General features: G+C 36.7%; 1 long non-coding RNA gene across 1 annotated transcript; it reads right to left on the reverse strand.

The window, feature by feature from the left end:
• Positions 1–10,983: 10,983 nt before the first annotated feature.
• On the reverse strand, positions 10,984–19,269 carry LOC141566459 (uncharacterized). Its single transcript, XR_012489321.1, has 2 exons — positions 19,100–19,269; positions 10,984–15,704 (listed from the first exon to the last, which is right to left on the reverse strand). It is a non-coding gene; the product is annotated as an uncharacterized LOC141566459 (long non-coding RNA).
• Positions 19,270–21,926: the final 2,657 nt, after the last annotated feature.

A 21,926-nucleotide genomic window follows, 5' to 3' on the forward strand; every position in this document is an offset into this window, starting at 1 on the left:
CTCCTCAGCCCCTTCAATGTCATAAGAACATTCTAAACACTGTTAAGGGATACTGGCTCTATAGATACCCTACATGTGCATACCCACATTTGCTATTGTTGTGGTGATTCAGTTATTTTTCAGTCACGTCCAACTCTTCATGACTCCATTTGGGATTTTCTTGACAAAGATATTGGAGTGGTTTGCTATTTCCTTCTCCAATTCATTTTACAGATGAGGAAACTGAGGCAATTAGGAGTAAATGACTTGCTTAGAGTCACACAGTAGGAAGTGTCTGAGACTAGATCCAATACTCTATCCACAGAGCAGCCTACCTGCCTCTAATATATATATATACATATTGAGCCATTCCCAGTGTTGCTGCTAATTCCTTACAGTCACAACCCTTTTTTGGGTCATGGATGAAGAAATACTAAAGAAGAAAAATCCATCTTCTTCCTCTACTTACATGACTCCTCCCTCAGACCAGAATCTGTTTGAATAGCCAACTGGGAACTCTGTGAGGGCAGGGACTGGCTCCATCATCAAACTGGCAGCTCTTTAAGGGCAAATACTACACAAGTCCATGAGCTCCTTAAAGGCAGGACATGGATCTCCTCTTTCAATCTTAAAGGACAGAGATTCCTCCTTTGGATTAGGAGCTCTCTTTAACTATTCTTTGTTTCAAGTTCTTTATCTGTAACATGAGTTGGAGAAGACACTTCAGTGTCTTTGCCAAGCAAAATGGGGTCACAAAAAGTCAGACATGACTTTAAAAAAATGACTGAACAATATTAAATAATCAAGAAGGCATCAAATATTTATTAAAGCTTGTTCTCTGTTCAGCCTTGTACTAGGTAGATCCTGTAGAGGTTATAAGAGAATGATGACACAAGGTCCATGACCTCTTGAGCTGGCAACCTGGGATGAGGACACAGGATGTAAATTGATGAAACTACTGGGCAATGACTCACAGGTGATTAGAAAAGGGAACGTTCAGCATGAGTTGAACTAGACAGGGAGAACTTCCACAATCCAATCTAGCAAGCTTTATTAAAGGTCTACTATGTACTAGCACTATTCTAGAAACTAAGAATATTCCCAAGAAATTTAGCATTACTAAGGGAAGGCAACTTGACATCAGATCTATAAAGAAAAAATAACTTCCTTTTAACATTATTTTTTAAAATAAATTGTATTGATATCTTTTGTACTGACATCACCTACATTTCACAATATTTACCTCTCTCTGCCTCCCAGAGAGCCATCCTTTATAACAAAGAATGAAAAAAGAAGGAAAACAGTTTAGCAAAGTGAATCAAATTCTTTTAAAGTCTAACATTCTCTGCATTGCTCCATCCCCATAGTCTCATAACTCTGTGTTGAAAGAGGATTCTGTATATTTTTGAAATTCTTTTCTTAGGTCAAGGTTGTTCATCACCATTTCACATTATTCAATTTCAACTTTATGTCAGTTAGTACAAGTTTTCTCATGTTTTTCTATATTCATCAGAGTCACTTTTCACAGTTAAGAGTTTCACTAGAGAGAAATCATTAATAACACCGAGAAGGGATTAGCAAAGTTTTCCCGTGGGAGATGGGAGGAAGCTAAAGAACTACAAGAACATTTCTTAGATGAAATAGACCTTGAGATGACCCTTTAAAGGTTGGGAGGTGAGAGAATCACAGGTTTGGAGCTGAAAGGGACTTCCATATTTCCCAAAGGAGGAGAGAACTGCAAGGACTATACCCTGAGTGGAGAATGGGATACATCTCTCTCAAAGGACAGGGGGATTGAGCTCAAACTTCCAGGTAGGCAGACACCTACCTGCATCTACTACTATCGCTCCCCAGAGACTCTCACACACATATATGCAAGCTTGTGTTCCACTTACATACAAACAGACAGCAACACATAAAATCTAGTGCTGTTGGGAAATTTAAAGGTTACATAATTCATAGATTTAAAGCTGAGAGGGAGCTTAAAGACCATGGAATCCAATCCTTTCATTTTTACAGATGTGTCATAGAGAGATTTGTGAATTGCCTAAAGTCACATAACATATGACTTATAACATAGATATCATAGGGAAGAATTTGAATTCAGGTCTTTGTGAGTCTAAATCCAATGCCCTTTCCACCATATCACACTGTCTCTCCTTGTAATAAAACATAAATTTAGAATTAGAAGGAGCATTTTTATTGTTGTTCTGTTATTTCTTCAGTTGTATCCAACTCTTCATGATCCCATTTGGGGTTTCCTTGGAAGAGATCCTACAGTGGTTTGTCATTTCCTTCTCCAGCTCATTTTATAGCTGAGGAAACTAACTTAAAACTGAGTTAAATGACTTGCCAGGAGTCACACTGTTAGGAAAAATCTGAGGCCAGATTTGAACTCAGGAAGATGAGATTTCATAATTCCACATCCAACACTTTATCCACCATACCACCAAGCTGTCCAGTTCTGAATAACAGCAACAAAGTAGTTTAAAGGTGAACATGGAGTCAATTAATCAATAGGCATTTATTACATGCTTACTATATTCCAAGACACTGTGCTAAGTGCTAGAAACTTAAGATCTGAGTTTCAAACTTACCTCAGTCACTAGCTATCTCTAAATAGATCATTTAACCATTTCTCTCAGCCTCAATTTCTTTAATATGTCTCAGGGGATAGCCCAGCTATCTTACTTCCCAAGGTGGTTGTATCAAATGAGATAATGTGTAAAGTATTTTGCAAGCCATACAGTACTACATAAATATTACCTACTGTGACTTGGTCAGGCATCAAAAATGCCAGTCATTCACTGCATCCCAAGCCATCAATAATCATCCTGTCTTTTCTCCTGTTACTGGACTTCACTGATTCTGGAAGATAACATGAGGTTGACAACTTTGCCCAACTCTGTCTCATTTGAATCCAAATGAATGAGTCATGAATGAATCAAGACATACCTTGTGATGTTATTGGTCCTCTTCAAGAAGAAAGGATGAGTAACACTCTTAGGGACAGGAAGAAGTAACCTCCAGGTAAGCCCATGAGCATTTAAGCTTGGGAGATTTGAGATAACATTCCATATTTTAAAGGGTCATAGCTAAAATGGATGTTAGAAATAATTTTGTCCAATCTCTTCATTAAATAAATAAATACTGCATAAAGAAGAGAAATAATTCAAGGTCTTTCAAGAAGTAAATAGGAGGAAGTTTGGGCTTTGAGTCCCAATGGTATATTGTAGGGATTCTTAAACTTTTTCTACTTGCAACCCCTTTTCACCAAGAAATTTTTATGTGATTGTACATATAGGTATATAAAATAAGATCAAGCATTTATTAATAATAAATCATAATTTCACAACTCCCGTATTGTTGTAAGACCTCATATAGGGTCACAAAACACAATTTAACAAGCTGGGAATAATGGGAAAATGCTTTATTTGGAGTCAGAAAATCTGGATTTGAATCCTGGATAATTTCCTAATTACCTTTGTGACCTTAAGCAAGTCGTTTAACTTATATGAGCCTCAATATCTTGATTTATAAAATGAGATAACAATATTTTATGGCTTCTACATCCTTCCTTCTAAATCTGTGCTACTTTGACTTAGAATACATCATTTCTTCTTCTTGAGAAATAGAATTTGCAAAGTTCCACAATCTGAAAGTGAGCTAGCATACAACAATGAGGTCAGGACAACACCTCTGTAGACCTCTTCTTTCCCACAATTTCCTTCAGATCCTCATTATCTATGTGGAAATACAGGTCCTCCACCAGCCAGCACCATACCATCCATATGTGGAACCATCAATTACAGCAAATGGTGAAGTTTTGAATGCTGTGAATAAATTCCAACAGAGAGTAAGGAGAAACTCAGAATTATAGTAAATTTTAAAAGTTTTGTTTGGTCTGGTGTCATAGACCTTTGCATGTGATGCAAAGGAGTCACATATATAATTTGCAAGCTGAATCAAAAATAAGAAATCATGGGTAGGGAATTGTGTATCCTCCAGGGCTCTGTCCCCTCTTTTATTTTCTATAGTATTTCATTTAGTGTTCTCATCCACTCTCATGGATTCAATTACCATGTCTATTCTGACAATTCTCAAATCTAGTCCTTACCTCTCTCTAGATTTCTAGTCTTTGATCTCCAACTTCCTATCGGTCATTTTGAACTTGATGCCTCTTAGACATCTTTTTTTTTAAGTCTTAAATTTAATTTTTAATTTTTGGAATAAAATTAGCATTTCCATAACACAGTATAATAAAAAAATTACACATGAAACTGCCAATTTATTATGTACAACTTGCTATTCCTTATAAATATATAATAAAGTTATCATGCAAATTTATTTTTCCCCTTTGTTTTCTTTTCTTCCCCACCCAAAATATGTCCAAAACTGAACTCATTATTTTGCCTTCTAAACTTCTTCCAGATTTCCAGGATCATCTGGCCTTGCAATCTAGGTATGATGCTCAAACTCCTCATTATCTCTCATGTCTCTCCCCACTCAATCTGTTGTTTCCAAGTTCTAGCTATTTCATCTTCAAAATATGTCTCCAAGACTTAAATCAACTGATGCTGAGTGAAATGAGCAGAACCAGAAGATCACTGTACACTTCAACAACAATACTGTATGAGGATGTATTCTGATGGAAGTGGAAATCTTCAACATAAAGAAGATCCAACTCACTTCCAGTTGATCAATGATGGACAGAGGTAGCTACACCCAGAGAAGAAACACTGGGAGGGGAATGAAAATTGTTAGCACTAATATCTGTCTGCCCAGGTTGCATGTACCTTCGGATTCTAATGTTTATTGTGCAACAAGAAAATGATATTCGCACACATGTATTGTACCTAGACTATATTGTAACACATGTAAAATGTATGGTATTGCCTGTCGTCGGGGGGAGGGAATAGAGAGAGGGGGGGTAATTTGGAAAAATGAATACAAGGGATAATATTATAAAATATATATATATATGTAATAAAAAAAATTGAAAAAAAAATATGTCTCCAATATGCCCCTATCTCTCCTCTGACATTGTCACCTTCCTAGTCCAGGATCATCTTGCTGGCCTTGCTGCTACAAGTCTCTACTATAGTCCGTCTTCCACTCAGCTATCAAAGTGATTTTCCTAAAGCTCAGGCTGGGCCATCTCATCCTTGTAGTCAGTAAATTCCAGTGGCTCTGTATCACCTCCAGAATAAATAGAAAAATTCTCTGTTAGAAGTTCAAAGCCTTTTATAATCTCTTCCCTTTACCCTTACAGTATTCTTATACCTTACTCACTCCCACATACTCTACAATTCAGCAACAATGGCTTCCTTGATGTACTCTTCACAAGCTTCTCCATCTCTTTACTTGGTATTATAATGACTATTCCTGGAACTCTCTCCTTTCTTATCTCTGTCTCCCAGATTCCTTGGTCTCTTTCAAATCCTAGCTAAATAATTCTGAAAAACAACAGCAAAAAAATGGACATTCAATGAATTGCCAGACTTTCAGAATTTTGTTTGTCCAATTAGAACAAACTGTGTTTTATATGTGGAAATATAAACCATATACCTAAGATTCTCATTAATAATCAGCTAATTTGAAGGAAAGATTGAGTAGAGTTGAGTATGATGTGATTCTAAAAAGTAAGATCTTACAGCAAATTCTAGCTAAGAAATCCTTCTTTCTATGGAACATCTTTCTCAATCCTTTTTAATTTTGTTGCCTTCTCTTTGTTGACTATTTCCATTTTATTCTATATAGTTCTTTTTTGTACATAGATGTTTTAATTTTGCCTCTCCTATTAGAGTGAGGTAATTAAGAACAGAGACTGTGTTTTATATTTGTGTGTGCGTCTCCAATACTTAACACAGTGCCTTCATTATGTTGTTGTTTGTCCTTCATTTTTTTTTGCTACTGAGGCAATGGGGGTTAAATGACTTGCCCAGAGTCACACAGCTAGGAGGTGTCTGAACTCAGGTCCTTCTAGAAACTTCAGGGCTGGTGCTCTATCCACCAACTAGCTGCCTATGTCCTTCATTTTTGAAAAAGACATCACAGGACAATGTCTCAACACACTTGTAAAATTGGATTTAAGTGAGGTAGGGTTGCACAATGTCATCAGGCTCCCTCTCTCTTCCAGAATCACTAATGTCCAGGGACAAAATAAAGGTCAAGGCTAGCAATGATCCAGGATATAATGGATGGCATTCCCAGCCACCCAATCTGCCATGGGAAGTCTTCATGTGCTTGGAACAGACATCCCCCTAACTCACTTTCTGGATTTAGTTACCTTCAACTTAGTTTAATCCATCTACCACGATGGTTTTACTAGGACATGGTTGCTACCATTGCACATGATACAACTTTTTGGAGCCACAGGTGAGAGCTGACTGCCAGGTAGACACCAAAAGTAGATGAGTACCTCTGAAAAGGGCTTGGCAAGTCCTCACATCAGAAAGGCTAGTCCTCCTTAAACACCCCATACACCCCAGGCACTTAGCACTTAGACACATAATAGTCACTTTCTAATGTTTATTGATTTGCTGGATTCCACCTGTCAAAACCTCCTTTGGAAGTTTCCCCTCAGGACCCTAAGGAGGCCAAAGTGACTGATCCCTCCCTCCCTACTGAGCCTGGAGCTCATACAGCCTAGTGTGATTATTTTGTGATTCACAACATGTTTATGTCTTTTTTCCTTATTAGACTAGTCAGCTCCTGGAGAACAAGAATTAAGGTAGTGACAAAAGCACCAGCCCTAGAGGCAAGAAATAGAATCCAAGCTCAACCACTTAGTAGAAAATCATTGCCTTTCTCTGAGATTTGAATCTGTCAAATGTAACATTTTCACTACCTCTCTTGATGTATGGAATTGAGCCAATATATCTTAATATCTATGCAAATGTGAGCCACTGGTATCATCTCCGGAATCTCCCACTATATAGCGCAGTAAATCAACGCTATTGAATAATTGTTTATTGATTGATGATCAAAACAGAGATCAGGAGAGGTGAGACAGGCACAATAGGGGAGAGTTCCTGAGTAGGAGCAATGAAGAGAGAGAGAAATGAACTTCCCTAAAATCTCATTTATTTGATTATATAATACATAAGTACAATGTAACACTTCAACTCACAAAAAAAAAAAAAAACAAAAAAAACAACTCAAGTTCAGGTGTCTCCTTTTATGAAGAAGACCTGAATTCAAACCCTGCCTTGAGTATTGCTAGCTGTGTATCCATAGAAAAATCCCTTAACTTTTCTGGACTTAAGTTTCATCATTTGTAAAAATAGAAATAATAATACTGCCTACCTTTATGGCATAGTTATGACCATCAAAGAGTGTCTATAAAGCTCTTTATAAATCATAAATAGAATTAATATTAGCTATTATTATTATTATTACCATTATTAGACTTAGTCTAATGGGTACCCTGAGTTAAATAAAGTCTGAGCAGTTGAACCAGCCCACTTCCTACTCTGTCTCATTTTTTAGCTGAGCTATAACTAAGGTCTTTGTACCTAGAATAAGTAGCAGGAAAGATCCCCTCAGTTGTGAGAGTGGAAAGACATGGAGACCCTGGGGCACTGGCAAGATGTGGGGGAGAGAAGCTCGTCCCTACTGTTGCTTCTAATTCCATTCAACAATAACTTACTAGGGAAGGGAATAAGCATTTATTAAGCAGCTACCATGTACCAAGCATTGTGCTCAAATGCTTTTTTATAAATATAGCATTCGATTCTCATAACAATCCTTGGAGATAAGTGCTACTATCATTTTACAGTTGAGAAAACTAAAACAAATAGAAGCTGCGACTTGCCCACTGTCACACAGCTAGCAAGTGTCTGAGGTAAATTTTAATTCAGATCTTTCTGATTCCAAGGCTAGTGCTCTATTACTTTGCCACCATCTTGATAGAACACTGGTTTTCTACTATACATAAGGAACAATCCCAATAAAATAAAAAATAGTTAAGAAGTTTACATTTAATCTGGGAGAAAACAACATGTAAATAGATACATAGAGAGGGAGCATTACTGTCATTTTAGAAAGGTTTCCTGTGGCTAGCCACAAGCAAAAGAAACCCTTATCAGTTTTGAGGGAGAAAGGAGGAAAAATGAAACAACTGCTGATCAGTTGAACAAAATTGTGTTTTTTAAACATAATGGAATGTTATCTTCAAGTAAGAAATGATGAAAGAACTGATTATAGACAATCCTGGGTCATAAAGTGATGCAGTTTCATTCAACCATTTTTCAGTCATATCCAACTCTTCATGATCCCATTTGGGGATTTTCTTGGCAAAGATACTGGAATGATTTGCCATTTCCTTCTCCAGATCATTTTACAGATGAGAAAACTGAGGCAAACAAGTTTAAGTGATTTGCCCAGAGTCACACAGTAAGTGTCTGAGGTCAGATCTGAATCCAGGAAGATGAGTCAGGAAAATGACTCCAGGCTCAATTCTCTATCCATTGCACTATCTGGATGACTTTCCCCACCTCCCCAAAAAAGAACAGAACAAGATAAAAATTTATACAAGGGCAACATGGTAACTTTGAAAGACTAATGTATTCAAATCAAAGCAGTAACCAACCATGCCTCCAGACCATCATTGATGAAGAATGCTACCCACCTTCTGATAGAGGTGCAGAAGGAGTTGCACCCTTATTAAAATAAACATTATTTAGATTTATTTAACTTGACTCTGCATATTTGTTATAATAAAATTCTATTTTCAGAAATCTAATGGCAGATTGTCACAGCATGGTTCCCAAACAGATAATATCCCTGATTCCTAACTTAGATAATTTATAGTAGGAACAATCAGTTTCTCTCAGTTTTAAGTAAGGTGGGAGGGGGAGGGTGCTTAGCAATAGTGATACCCAGTCCTCCCCCCGAAAGAGGCTCATTTAAATATTTCTTAAACCCACAGCAAGAGTATAGAAAGAAGCATGTTACCCATGCAGTTTAGTTTTGAAGGTACATACTTTCTAAAAAAAAAAGTAATCAATATAAAATAAAGATGTGGGACTTTATATAGCATCTTGTATTTTTTTTTAGTTCTATGTACAGTATGTGGAAATATTCTTTGGTTTTGGTGTTTACATTCAATTTTTTTAGAGAAAGGTTTCCTAGGAGAGATAATATATGAGCCAAACTTTACTTTTTTATTTTATGCTTTTTTAAATAATAGCTTTTTGTTTTCAAAAAACAAGCAAAGATAGTTTTCACATTCACCCTGGCAGATCCTTGTGTTCCAAATTTTTCTCCTTCCTTTCCCTCCACCCCTTTCCCCTAGATAGCAAGTAATCCAATATAGGTTAAACATATGCAATTCTTCAAAACATATTTCCATGTTTATCATACTGCACAAAGATAAATCAGATCAAAAGGGGGAAAAGAGAAAGGAAAAAAAGCAAACAACAAAAAAGTGAAAATATTATATTATGGTTCATATTTAGTCCCCACAGTCCTGTTTCTTGATGCAGATAGATGAGCCAAACTTTGAATGAAGGCATATTTGTTTGTTGTTTATCCTTTATTCTCAAAAAGGACCAATGACATCACAGAAGATGTATAACTTGCAAGTGAGATGGATTTAACTGAGACAGAACTGCGCAGTTACCAGCCTCACTATCTCCTCCAGAATCATTCAAGTACAATGATAAGACATAAGTCAGGATGCATAGTCAGGAGACAGGTATTATAGGAAGCAAAGGCAAGGAGAGAGTGCATTATCAGGGATAAGAACCTCAACAGAGGGACAAAATCAGGGATGTTGAGCTCAGGGCATGAGAAAGAAGGTCAATTTGACTGGAATATAGAATAGGGAAAGAATCCTCTTTCTTCCTCTCCCTCATCAACCTTCCACTCACACTCCATTTAAAAACAAAGAAAACTGATTTTTCCTGATATGAAGGGGAGTAATAGAAGTTAGCATGAGTAGCTTGGTGGTGCCATAGTGCATAAAGTGCTGGGTCTAGAGTCCAGAAGATTCATCTTCTTGATTTCAAATCCAGCCTCAGACATTTATTGCTTATGTGACTCTGAACGAGCCCCTTTATCTTGTTTGCCTCTGTTCCTCATCTGTAAAATGAGTCAGAGAAGAAAATGGCAAAATACTCCAGTATCTTTGCCAAGGAAACCCCAAATGGGGTCACAAAGCATCAAACACAACTGAGCAATAACAGGTATGCTGGAGACAGAACAATTGAATGAATAAAATTTATGTTGGAGATGGGAGGGTGGAGGGGAATTATTTTGGGGGCTTCAGGGAAGATGGATTAGAGGGGAGGTATTGAAATATAGGAGTCTAGGAAGCTATTACAATGGTCTTAAATGATGAGAGAAGATGGTGGTCTGAACTAGAACTAGTAGAAAAAAGGAGACCAATGTGAAAGATGTTCTGCAAGTAGAAGCAAGATTGGAATCAATTATTCCATAAGCATTTATTAAATACCTACTCATGTTACAGGCACTATACTAGGTCCTAGGGATACAAATACAGATATGAGATAGTCCTTGATTTTAAGAATCATAAATTCTACTGGAACAAAGATGGGAATATAAAAACTTTACATAGAAATATATATAACATTTGCAAAATAAATATAAAATAATTTCAAGGGAATGCTAACAACTTTTAGACTGAGAAAAAGAATCATAAAAGATTCCTGCATGAGCCAAGAGGCAGAGATGGGGAGGGAGATGGAATGAAGGAGATGAGGAGCTCAATGCATTTCATTCTGTTCACTTCACTATATGCATCAATCAATCATATTTATCTAGATACCCCAAAAAATGTTCTTTTCATCATTTCTTATGGTGCAATAATATTGTCTTACATTTATACACCATAATTTGTTTAGACATTCCCCAAGAGGTGAACACTCCCTTCATTGTTTTGTTTTTGTTTTGTCTCTATGAAAAGAATGCTTTTAAATTTTTTCATACTTAGATGTGATGACCTCATTAGCACCCTGGATACCTTAGAATCAGCTGGAATCAGGATAAGCAAAAGTCTTTATTCTTGGTCTTTGGCGGTAGAAGTCAAGGGAATGGACAGGTAGTATCTCCATGACCTCAGCTCTTAGTCTCCCACCCAGAAGTGACCCTGGCTAGTCTCCCTCCACCTGTTAGTCCCTCCCACAGTTCTCTGAATACACCAAACAATTGGGCCAGCACAAGATAGTGGGAAGGGCCATTTTCCAAGCATATTCTTATATTGTTCAATTGGTAATTAGCCTCAAGTGTTCAATTGTCTGACCTCAATGCATTAACTCAAGAGTTTCAACCCTTTACATTTCCTGCTTTCTTTTGTTTTAGAACACAGGTGGTCATGCCATCCCTGACTTCTCAGGGAGGTGAGAACCTCAAAAAGGAGGTGATCATGCCTGCCCTGACTTCTCAGGAAAAGAGATGAAAGAACTAAAAAGGAGATAATCATGCCCTCCCTGACATCTCAGGAAGGGAGATGAAAAGCACCAAAGGGAAATAAGGATTGCTGGTGAGTTTCTGGGCTGAAGGGTCTTATTAGAAACAGGTATGCACAAACCCATCAGCATGGGAGGTATTACACAAGCACATAGCAATAATGCACAGGCTATTAGTTATGACTCCCCCACAGCCAGTGCAGGCTCAATGTGGTGTAACAAAACATGAATTGTACATGCAAGTAGTGATATAATAAACAATATAAATCATCATGGTCTTGTAAAAGATTTCCAGAAGTCCTAGAAGGAGGGTATGTAAATAACAATCATACATATGCCTTTTTCAGCAGCCAAGAGCTAGTCCAAAACCAATCTATTGTCCATTGTTTCACTTGTCAGGGAATCTAATGATGCCTGGAAGTTTTTGAGGTCCTGCAACAGTCTTTTTATGTGTTAGGGAATCCAATGATTCCTGCAGATTTTGAAGTCCTGCAACAGTTTTATCATTTCTCAGAAAATCCAATGATTCCTGAGGGTTTTCAAGTCTTAGACTTATCATTTCTCAGAGAATCCAGTGATTCCTGAGGGTTTTCAAGTCCTACAGCAGTCTTATCATGTCTCAGAGAATCCAATGCTTCCTGAGGGTTTTGAAGTTCAACAACAATCTTTTCATGTCTCAGGGATTCCAATGATTCCTGAGGGTTTTGAAGTTCAACAACAATCTTTTCATGTCTCAGGGATTCCAATGATTCCTGAGGGTTTTGAAGCCCTACAACAATCTTTTCATGTCTCAGGGATTCCAATGATTCCTGAGGCTTTTGAAGTCCAATAACAGTCTTATCATGTTTCAGAGAATCCAATAATTCCTGAAGGTTTTGAAGCCCTACAACAATCTTTTCATGTCTCAGGGATTCCAGTGATTCCTGAGGATTTTGAAGTCCAACAATTTTTGATGTTCATGAGTCAAACGCCATAACTGCCAGTGGTGGGCACAGTCAACAATGGAACTACCTGATGTTTTTTGAGTCTTCTCCTTCGTTTCAAGGGTCTGCTCTGCCTCTCTCTGATGGACAAGGTGAATACAGCTCATTGACACCCATTTGATTCCTTCTTCATCTGTGGAGATACAAGCAAACCCTCTCCCCCAAGTAGTTAATCTATTTGGTTCCTTCCATTCATCACTTTCTGGGTCTCTCCACATCACCTGGTGATTATCTAAAGATAGTGGAGCTGCTCGCACTGGACACTGCCCTTCCAGCAGGTTATAAAACCTGTCTGCCAGAGCCAGTGAATCTTTCTCAAAAATCAAGAAGTTAATAGTATAAAGGGCTAGATTTAGAAGTTCTCTAGGGTTACCTGTGCCTCCCCCTTTCTTTTGTTTTTGGAGGAGCATCTTAATGTCTCTTTCTCCTCTCTACTATTGCCTGTCCTTGAAGATTAAAGGGCATGCCAGTAGTGTGTAAAATTTCATACTGTGCACAAAAGTGTGTGAAATATTTAGAAGTATATGCAGGTCCATTGTCTATTTTTATTGCTTGTGGCACACCCATAATTGCAAATGCTTGTATAATGAATTCAGTGACCACTTGGACTGTCTCTTTTGCTACTGGTATTGCCAAAGTGAATCATGACAAAGTGTCTACCACAACATGGATAAAAGATAAATGACCAAAAGATTTATAATGGATCACATCCATTTGCCAAATTTCATTTGGTCTCAAACCACAAAGGTTCTTCCCTAGAGAGAGTATAAGAGTGTGGAAAGGAATGCAAGCTGTACAGGCTTTTACTATGCTCCAAGCTTCATCTCTTGTTATTCCAAATTGTAAACGTAAAGCTCAAGTAGCCTAATAATATTTAAAATGAGATTCTTGGGCTTCTTGAAATAAAGGAGTATTGGCCAACTGGTTAGAAAGCTATCTGCCCTTGAATTATCAAATAGGACCTAGAAATCCACAATGAGAGTGGACATGCAAGATATAAATCTTACCTGGATGTTTTCTCACTTGCTCTTGAAGTTCCTTAAAGAGCTGATATATATTAGAGGCTACAAATTTTATTTGTACTGTGGCAACTCTTTGTAGCACACCTACTGAATAAGTTAAATCAGATATTATATTTATAAGTAAGAGATAAAATGATTGCATACAATTCATTCTGCTGAGTGGACTGAAGAGGAGTTCTGAATACTCTATAGTCAAGTCATAACAGTATTCAGTGCAAATATTATGTTTGGATGCATCTGTAAAAATAGTTGGTCCTTTAAGAGGAACTTTAGAAACCTTTTCTTCAAGAATCCATTGCCAATTATGTAACAATCTGGTTATCTTTAATGGAGACCCATGTGTAAAATTTGGAGCCATGGCTAATAAAATTTGCCACTCTGGGATGGTTTCACAGCATACATTAACTTGTGCATTAGTGTAAAAGTTGTATATCTTATCAGGTCTTATTCAAGATAATTGTACTGCTAGCTTAATGGCCTTTAAAATTCTAAACATAAGCACTGGGTAAGGAGTAAGGCTTTGTTCTGGTTGTGCTGGGAGGTTCACCCACTCTATCACACTGTCTCCTTGACTCAAGGACTGCTTGGGTGCTTCTTGTATAACAAAAACTGATATTTCCAAGGGTTTTTGAGTGACTCTTTCAACCACATTGGATAAAGTCAGTTCAACTTCTTTCAAAGCCTCTTGAGCCTCTTTTGTAAGCTGGCTTGGTGAGTTTAAAGCACTGATTCCCCTTAAAATGTCATATAATGGTTGCAATTGATAGGTAGTCAAGCCTAACACTGGACGCATCCATTGAATAGCTCCTATCAATTTCTGAAAGTCATTTAAGGCGTTTAGCTTCTCTGTTCTTAAGGAAAGTTTTTTTCACTGCCCCTCCCACTACTCTTCCTCCCTCCATCCTGGAAGGTGAAGTTGATAGGGGTGAGTTAAGAACCAGTTCTGATTTAGGCAGAATTGAAGATGCCTGGTCAGAGGGAGAATCATCATGCCCTTCATCACGACTTTCATTCTCACTTAACTTCACATGTCCTCCAGTGATATTGTTATTAATCTGTTCATTGTCTTCTTCTTTTTCCTCACACTTTTCCTCATCTGGCTGTTCTTAATTTTTTTTTTCTTTTTTCTATAACTTGCAGGATTTTTTAAGGCCAATTGTATTACGTTGTATATGTAATGTTTCTTTGGAAATTGAATCAGAACCATTATCATTATAATATTCACATAATTGAACTCCTACTAGTTTCCAATTATCTGCCCCTATATCTTCTTCATTGAAGAACCAAGGGAAAATATATTCTAATGTATCCACGAATCCATCAATCTGCTCCCAAGTCATAATTAAACCCTGTCTCTTTATCAGTCTGAGTATGCTTCCTGTAGATCTCCTTTGGGGTGGGGTTGGGGGAGAATCTTTTCCTAATATCTGCCCCATTTCAGCTAGAAAAGGTTATTAGTTTATCCCTTAACAAAGTAAGTTCCCTGTTTGTCTATTAAAATACTCACCCTATTTCCTGGACCCCGAGGCCTTCTTCAGTGAAATTAGAGCCTTGGCCCCACATTGGGCACCAAATGTGATGACCGTGTTAGCACCCTGGATACTGTAGAATCGGCCGGAGTCAGGATAAACAAAAGTCTTTATTCTTCATCTTTAGTGGTAGAAGTCAAGGGAATGGACGTGTAGGATCTCCATACCTCAGCTCTTAATCTCCCACCCAGAAGTGACCCTGGATAGTCTCCCTGCACTTCCTAGTCCCTCCCACAATTCTCTGTATACACCAAACAATTGGGCCAGCACAGAATAATGGGAAGGGCCAATTTCCAAGCATATTATTATAGAGTATTGTCCAATTAGTAATTAGCCTCAAGTGCTTGATTATCTGACCTCAGTGCATTAACTCGAATTTCAGCCCTTTATACCTAGAGATATTTTTTTTTCTATTTCTTTGAATTATTCAGGAGAACATACAGAAATGTGCTGGTGTTTAACAACCAAATCTCTGAAAAAAATGTACACATGATATACTTTTTTTTTTTTTTTGAGACAATCAGACTCAAGTGATTTGCCCATGGTCACACAATTTGTAAGTTACATTTCATAATTTTTAAAAATATTTTTACTTTTCTCCAGTTACGTTTAAAACATTTTTTACATTTGTTTTTGAAACTTTGAATTTCAGATTCTCTCCCTTCTTCCCTCCCCATTCCCCACATTGAGAAGGCATATGTGAAGTTATGCAAAACATTTCCATAAAAATCTTGATGCAAAAGAAAACATATACTTTCCCTAAAAAAGAAACATTAAGAAAAATAATGTTTAAAAAAATATTTTTCAATCTGTATTCAAACACAATCAGTTCTTTCTCTGGGTATTGTTAGCATTTTTCATCATAAGTCCTTCACAATTGTCTTGGATCATTATTGCTGAGAATAGCAAAGTCATTCAGTGATGATCATCCCAGAACATTGCTATCACTTTTTGCACATTACATTTCATTTTGCTTGAGTTCATGGAGATCTTTCCAGGTTTTTTTGAGAGCATCTTGCTCATTGTTTCCCATAAAACAATAATATTCCATCATAATTACATACTACAATTTATTCAGTCATTTCCCAGTTGATGTACATCCCCTTAGTTTCCAGTTTTTTGCCCTGAGAAAACATCAATATTTTTGTACAGATAGATCCTTTTCCTTTTTTAAAGAGTCTCTTGGGATTCATGCCTTGTAGAGGTATTGTTAGGTCAAAGGATATGCATGATCCTATCTTTTGATCATTTATCAATTGCCATATGGCTCTTATTTTTTCATAAATTTGATTCAGTTTCTCATATATTTGAAAAATAAGGCCTTATCAGAGAAACTTGCTTCAAAATTTTTTTTTACAATTATTATTGCTAACTGTATTTCCCCCCGTTTATTTTATTCTCTCTCCCTTCCCCTTCATGACATACTTTTTAATTTAATCTTCATTATTAACACTTTCTCCATCATTTTTTAAAGACTAAACAATTACCACCACAATGAATTCACTCCTGAATTGTAGCCCTTAACAATATCCAAGGTGTAAATAATAACATTGAAAATTCAACTTTTGGTTTTCAACAAATCAGCATATGAGCTGGCTCCAGAACATTACTGAGTATATCAATCTATAAACATTAATTGAGTACTTATTATGTGCCAGGCATTATACTAAGTGCTAGGGATACCCAAAAAAGGCAAAAGACATTTCTTGCCCTCAAAGTCTCCCATATTTCAATCTATAGGAAGATAACAAGCAAATGTATACAAATGAACTATTTACAGGATGTACAAGAAATAATTAACAGAGGGAAGGCTGTAGAATGAAGAGGAATTGGGAAAGGCTTCCAGTAGAAGATGGGATTTTAGCTAGGACTTAAATGAAATTAAGAAAACCAGTTGGCAGAGTTGAAGAGAGAGACTGTTCCAGGCATGGAGGACAGACAGAGAAAATGCCCAGAGCAAAGAGATAAGGTATCTTGTGTAAGGAACAACAAAGAGATTGGTATCCCTTGATTGAAAAGTATATAGCAGGGGGGCAGCTAGGTGGTGCAGTGGATAGAGCACCAGCCTTGAATTCAGGAGGACCTGAGTTCAAATGTGATCTCAGACACTTAACATTTCCTAGCTGTGTGACCTTGTACAAATCACTTAACCTCAGCCTCAAAAAAAAAAAAAAAAAAAAAAGAAAAGAAAAGAAAAGAAAAAGAAAGAAAGAAAGAAAAAAGAAAAGTATATGGCAGGGAGTAAAGTGTAAGATTTGAAAGGTAGGAAGAGGCTAGATTATTTGAAAACCAAACAGAGGATTTGATCCTAGAGTCTATGAGTGCTACTGGAGTTTGTTGAGCAGAGGACAAGGTGGGATGACATAGTCTTGAATTTTAAGAAAATTCTTTTAGTGGCAGAATGAAAAATGTATTAGAGCAGGGAGTAATTTGGGACAGGAAAACTCACTAGCAGGCTGTTACAATTACAATAGTTTGGGGCAGAGATTATGTAGGTCTTCAATAGAATAGTGATAATATCAGAGAAGATAAGGAGCAAATTCCAGAGATGTAGCAAAAGTGAAGTTAGTAGCCCTTGGCAACAGATTGGATAGGGAGGGTGGGGAGAGACTGTGAGGAATCCAAAATGACTAGCAGGTCTTGAGCTTCAGGGATTGGAAGAATGGTGTTGCCTTCTATAGTAGTGGGGAAGATAGTAAGGAAGATAGGGGAGGATTTAGGAAGAAAGATGAGTTCTGGTTCAAACATGTTTAGTTTAAAATGTCTGTTGGTATTTAGTTCAAGATATCTAAAAACAACTAGAGACATGAGATTGGATATCAATAGAGAAATTGGGGTAGGGTAGGTACCCTAGGGTACCTAGGTAGGTAAATTAAATTTATAATGAAATCATCATAAAGGGTAAAAAGAAGAAGACCAAGAACAGACCTCTGAGGACATGATCCTGATAAAGATCCAGCAAGTGAGACAAATGGTAAGATAGACAGAAAGGAAAAAGAAATGTCCCAGAAACCTACAGCATCAAGGAGGAGAAAATGATTAGCAGTGTTAAGGGTTTCTGAGAGATGAAAGATAATGAAAATTGAGAAAAGATCATTGGATTTGATGAGATCATTGATAATTTTGAAGAGGTTTAGTAGAAGAATAAGGTTGGAAGTCAGATTGAAAGTAGTTAAGAAGAAAGCAAGAAGAAAGAATGGAGAAGCATCTATTACAGATGACTTTTTTTAGCCACAAAGGGCACAAAACATATAGAATAACAGTAATAGGGGAAGAAAGAGAGTTTTGGAAGAGGAGATGAGGGTTTTTTGAGAATAGGGGAGATGAGGTAGTTTGGAGCAGTAGGAAATGACCCAATAGAAAGGAGAGATTGAAAATAAATGAAAGAGAGGGGATGATAGAGGGGAAATCCATTGGAGGAGATGAGATGAAGTGGGATCATCTGAGCAGGTAGAGGGATTAGCTTTGGAAAGAAAAAAGGCAACAAAACTAATGCAAACAAGATTAGAAGGGAAGCAATAAACTGGGAAAACATTTTTACAGTCAAAGGTTTTGATAAAAGCTTCATTTCCAAATTATATAGAGAACTGACTCAAATTTATAAGAAATTAAGCCATCCTCCAATTGATACATGGTCAACAGACAATTTTTCAGATGAAGAAACTATATCTAGTCATATGAAAAGGTGTTCTGAATCACTATTGGTCAGAGAAATACAAATTAAGACAACTCTGAGATGCCACTACACACCTGTCAGATTGGCTAAGATGACAGGAAAAAATAATGATGAATGTTGGAGGCAATGTGGGAAAACTGGGACACAGATACACTGTTGATAGTGGAATGGATCCAACCATTCTGGAGAGCAATTTGGAAATATGCTCCAAAAGTTATCAAACTGTGCATACCCTTTGATCCAACAGTGTTTCTACTGGGCTTATATCCCAAAGAGATCTTAAAGGAGGGAAAAAGACCCAGATGTGCAAAACTATTTGTGGCAGCCCTTTTTGTACTAGCTAGTAAATGAAAACTGAGTGGATGCCCATCAATTGGAGAATGGCTAAATAAATTGTCTTATATGAATGTTATGAAATATTGTTGTTCTGTAAGAAATGACCAACAGGAGAATTTCAGAAAGGCCTGGAGAGACTTACATGAACTGATGCTGAGTAAAATGAGCAGGATCAGAAGATCATCATACACGGCAACAACAAAATTATATGATGCTCAATTCTGATGGACGTGGCTCTCTTCAACAATGAGATGTTTCAAACCAGTTCCATTTGTTTAGTAATGAAGAGAGTCAGCTACACTCAGAGAGAGAACTATGGGAAATGAGTGTGGACCACCCTTTCTGTTGTTTGCTTGCATTTTTGTTTTCCTTCTCGCATTTTTTCTTTTCTGGATCTGCTTGTGCAGCAAGATAACTGTATAAATATGTATACATATATTGTATTTAACACATATTTTAACATATTTAACATGTATGGGACTACCTGTCATCTGAGGAGGAGGTGGGGAAAGGAGAAAAGTTGGAACAGAAGGTTTTGCAATTGTCATTGCTGAAAAATTACTCATGCCTATGTTTTGTAAATAAAAAGCTATAATAAATTTTTAAAAAGAAAGGAGAAAGGCTACCTCATCATGTGAGACAGGGGAGAAAAGACAGCAGCAGAGGGCATATAAGTGATATGAGATGGGGAAGAGAGAGGAAGAGGGAACTGATGTTCATCAGCTGTTAATTTCCTACTGTGTACTAAGTGCTAGAGAATACATAAAGTTTATTTTTTTTATTTATAATTTTTTTCACAGTATATATGCATGAGTAAATTTTTTTTATAATATTATCCCTTGTATTCATTTTTCTAAATTATCCCCTCCCTCCCTCTACTCCCTCCCCTAGATGACAGGCAATCCCATACATTTTACATGTGTTACAATATAACCTAGATACAATATATGTGTGTAAATACCATTTTCTTGTTACACATTAAGTATTAGATTCCGAATGTATAAGTAACCTGGGTAGATAGACAGTAGTGCTAACAATTTACATTCACTTCCCAGTGTTCCTTCTCTGGGTGTAGCTGTTTCTGTCCATCATTGATCAACTGGAACTGAATTAGATCTTCTTTATGTTGAAGATTTCCACTTCCATCAGAATACATCCTCATACAGTATTGTTGTTGAAGTGTATAGTGATCTTCTGGTTCTGCTCATTCCACTCAGCATCAGTTCATGTAAGTCTCTCCAAGCCTCTCTGGGAATACATAAAGTTTAAATAAAAAGCATTCCCTATGCTCATGAAGTTTACTATCTACTACTTACACAGAAAAGTAAAATACAAAATACCACATGGTAAAAACATAGAAGTGGCAAAGTGCTATGTGAAAAAAGCATTCTTTTGTGAGAGCAAAGTGTTGGAAACAAACCTATTGACTAAACAAATTAAAGTACATTAATGTAGTATCTTGATTTTTTTTCCCTGTAAAATAGGAGGCAAAGCTTTCAGTTGAGGCAGTGAAGGGAAAGAGGAGCAATGGGAGGTTTGAGGAAGGATGAAAAGGTTTGCAAGAGCCATTGTGGAAACTAAGATAATGAGTTAATAAAGGAGGGATAGAAGTATTGCCTAGAAGCAATGAGGGCCCAGTTAAGGTTATGTAACATAAATTTGTACTGGACCCAGTCTGAACAAGTACATGATTTTCTCTACCTTCATTCAGTAAACAGAAGCAAAGATGACAAATGGTGAGAGTGATCCAAAAATGAAGCTTGGCAGGGCACTATAAAAAATAAAAAATAATTTTAATAAATTTAATAAATAAAAAAAACAATAAAGGGACTAGGGATTTAAGGGAGGATAATGTTGAGTTGATATGGTTCACCAAGAGGTCAAAATAGGGGGAAAAAAGAGAATACCTAGTTCATGGGAAATGGGAGAGAACTGAGGGGTCAAGGCAGATGCTGTCAATTCAATTCAATTTAGTAGATATGCATTTAGTATCTCCTTTGTGCCCAGCACTGTACTAATAAAACACTGTAGGGGATATGAGAGCCATTCTTGTCTTCAAGGAGCTTAAAGTCTTAACTGATGAGGGAGAAAGATTTCAGCTTAATTTACAGAACTTCTTAATAATTTCAACTGAACAAGAATGGAATAGACTGCTTTGTAAAATAGTAAACTCCCCATTACTATAAGTGTTCAATTTAACAAACATTTGTGAATTTCCTACTGTGTACTAAGTGTTAGGGAATATGGAGTTTAAATAAAAAGCAGTCCCTACCTTTTGAAGCTTATTATCTACTAGATGGATAGGACATTTACACAGATAAGTAAAATACAAAATAGCACATGATAAGGACATGGGAGAGTTGGCAAAGGGCTATGTGAAAACTGCATTCCTTTGTGACTACAAAGAGTTGGAAACAAATTGTAGTACATTAATGTAATGAAATATTCCTGTGCTATAAAACAAACAAACAAACAAACAAAAAACTATAGGCAGCTAGATGCCACAGTGGATAGACTGACAGTTCTGGAGTCAAGAAGACTCATATTTCTGAGTTCTAGTCTCAAACACTTACTATCTGTGCAAGTCACTTAACCCTATTTGCCTCAACTACTACAGTATCTCTCCAAGAGAACCTAAAAAGGAATCACAAAGAGCTAGATACAATCAATGACAGAAAAACATAAAAGTTATTGATGAATACAAAGAAATATGGGAAGATTTACTGATGCGTAGTGAAGTAAGTAGAACCAAGAAAACAATATACATAGTGACTACAATGATGCAAATGGAAAGAAAAACCATAAATAGTCAAAAGTTAATTTTGCAAAATATAAGGAACAAGAATGATTTCAAAGAAGAGATATCAGATGATACCCTCAACCCATTCTTTTGTGGAGGTCCATGAGTATGGCACATTGCATATATTTTCAGGAAGACTTTTTAAATGTATTAATCAGTTTTGCTGATT

The sequence above is a fragment of the Sminthopsis crassicaudata genome, chromosome 4 (assembly GCF_048593235.1).
Source record: "Sminthopsis crassicaudata isolate SCR6 chromosome 4, ASM4859323v1, whole genome shotgun sequence".
In the NCBI taxonomy this organism is placed as follows: Eukaryota; Metazoa; Chordata; class Mammalia; order Dasyuromorphia; family Dasyuridae; genus Sminthopsis; species Sminthopsis crassicaudata.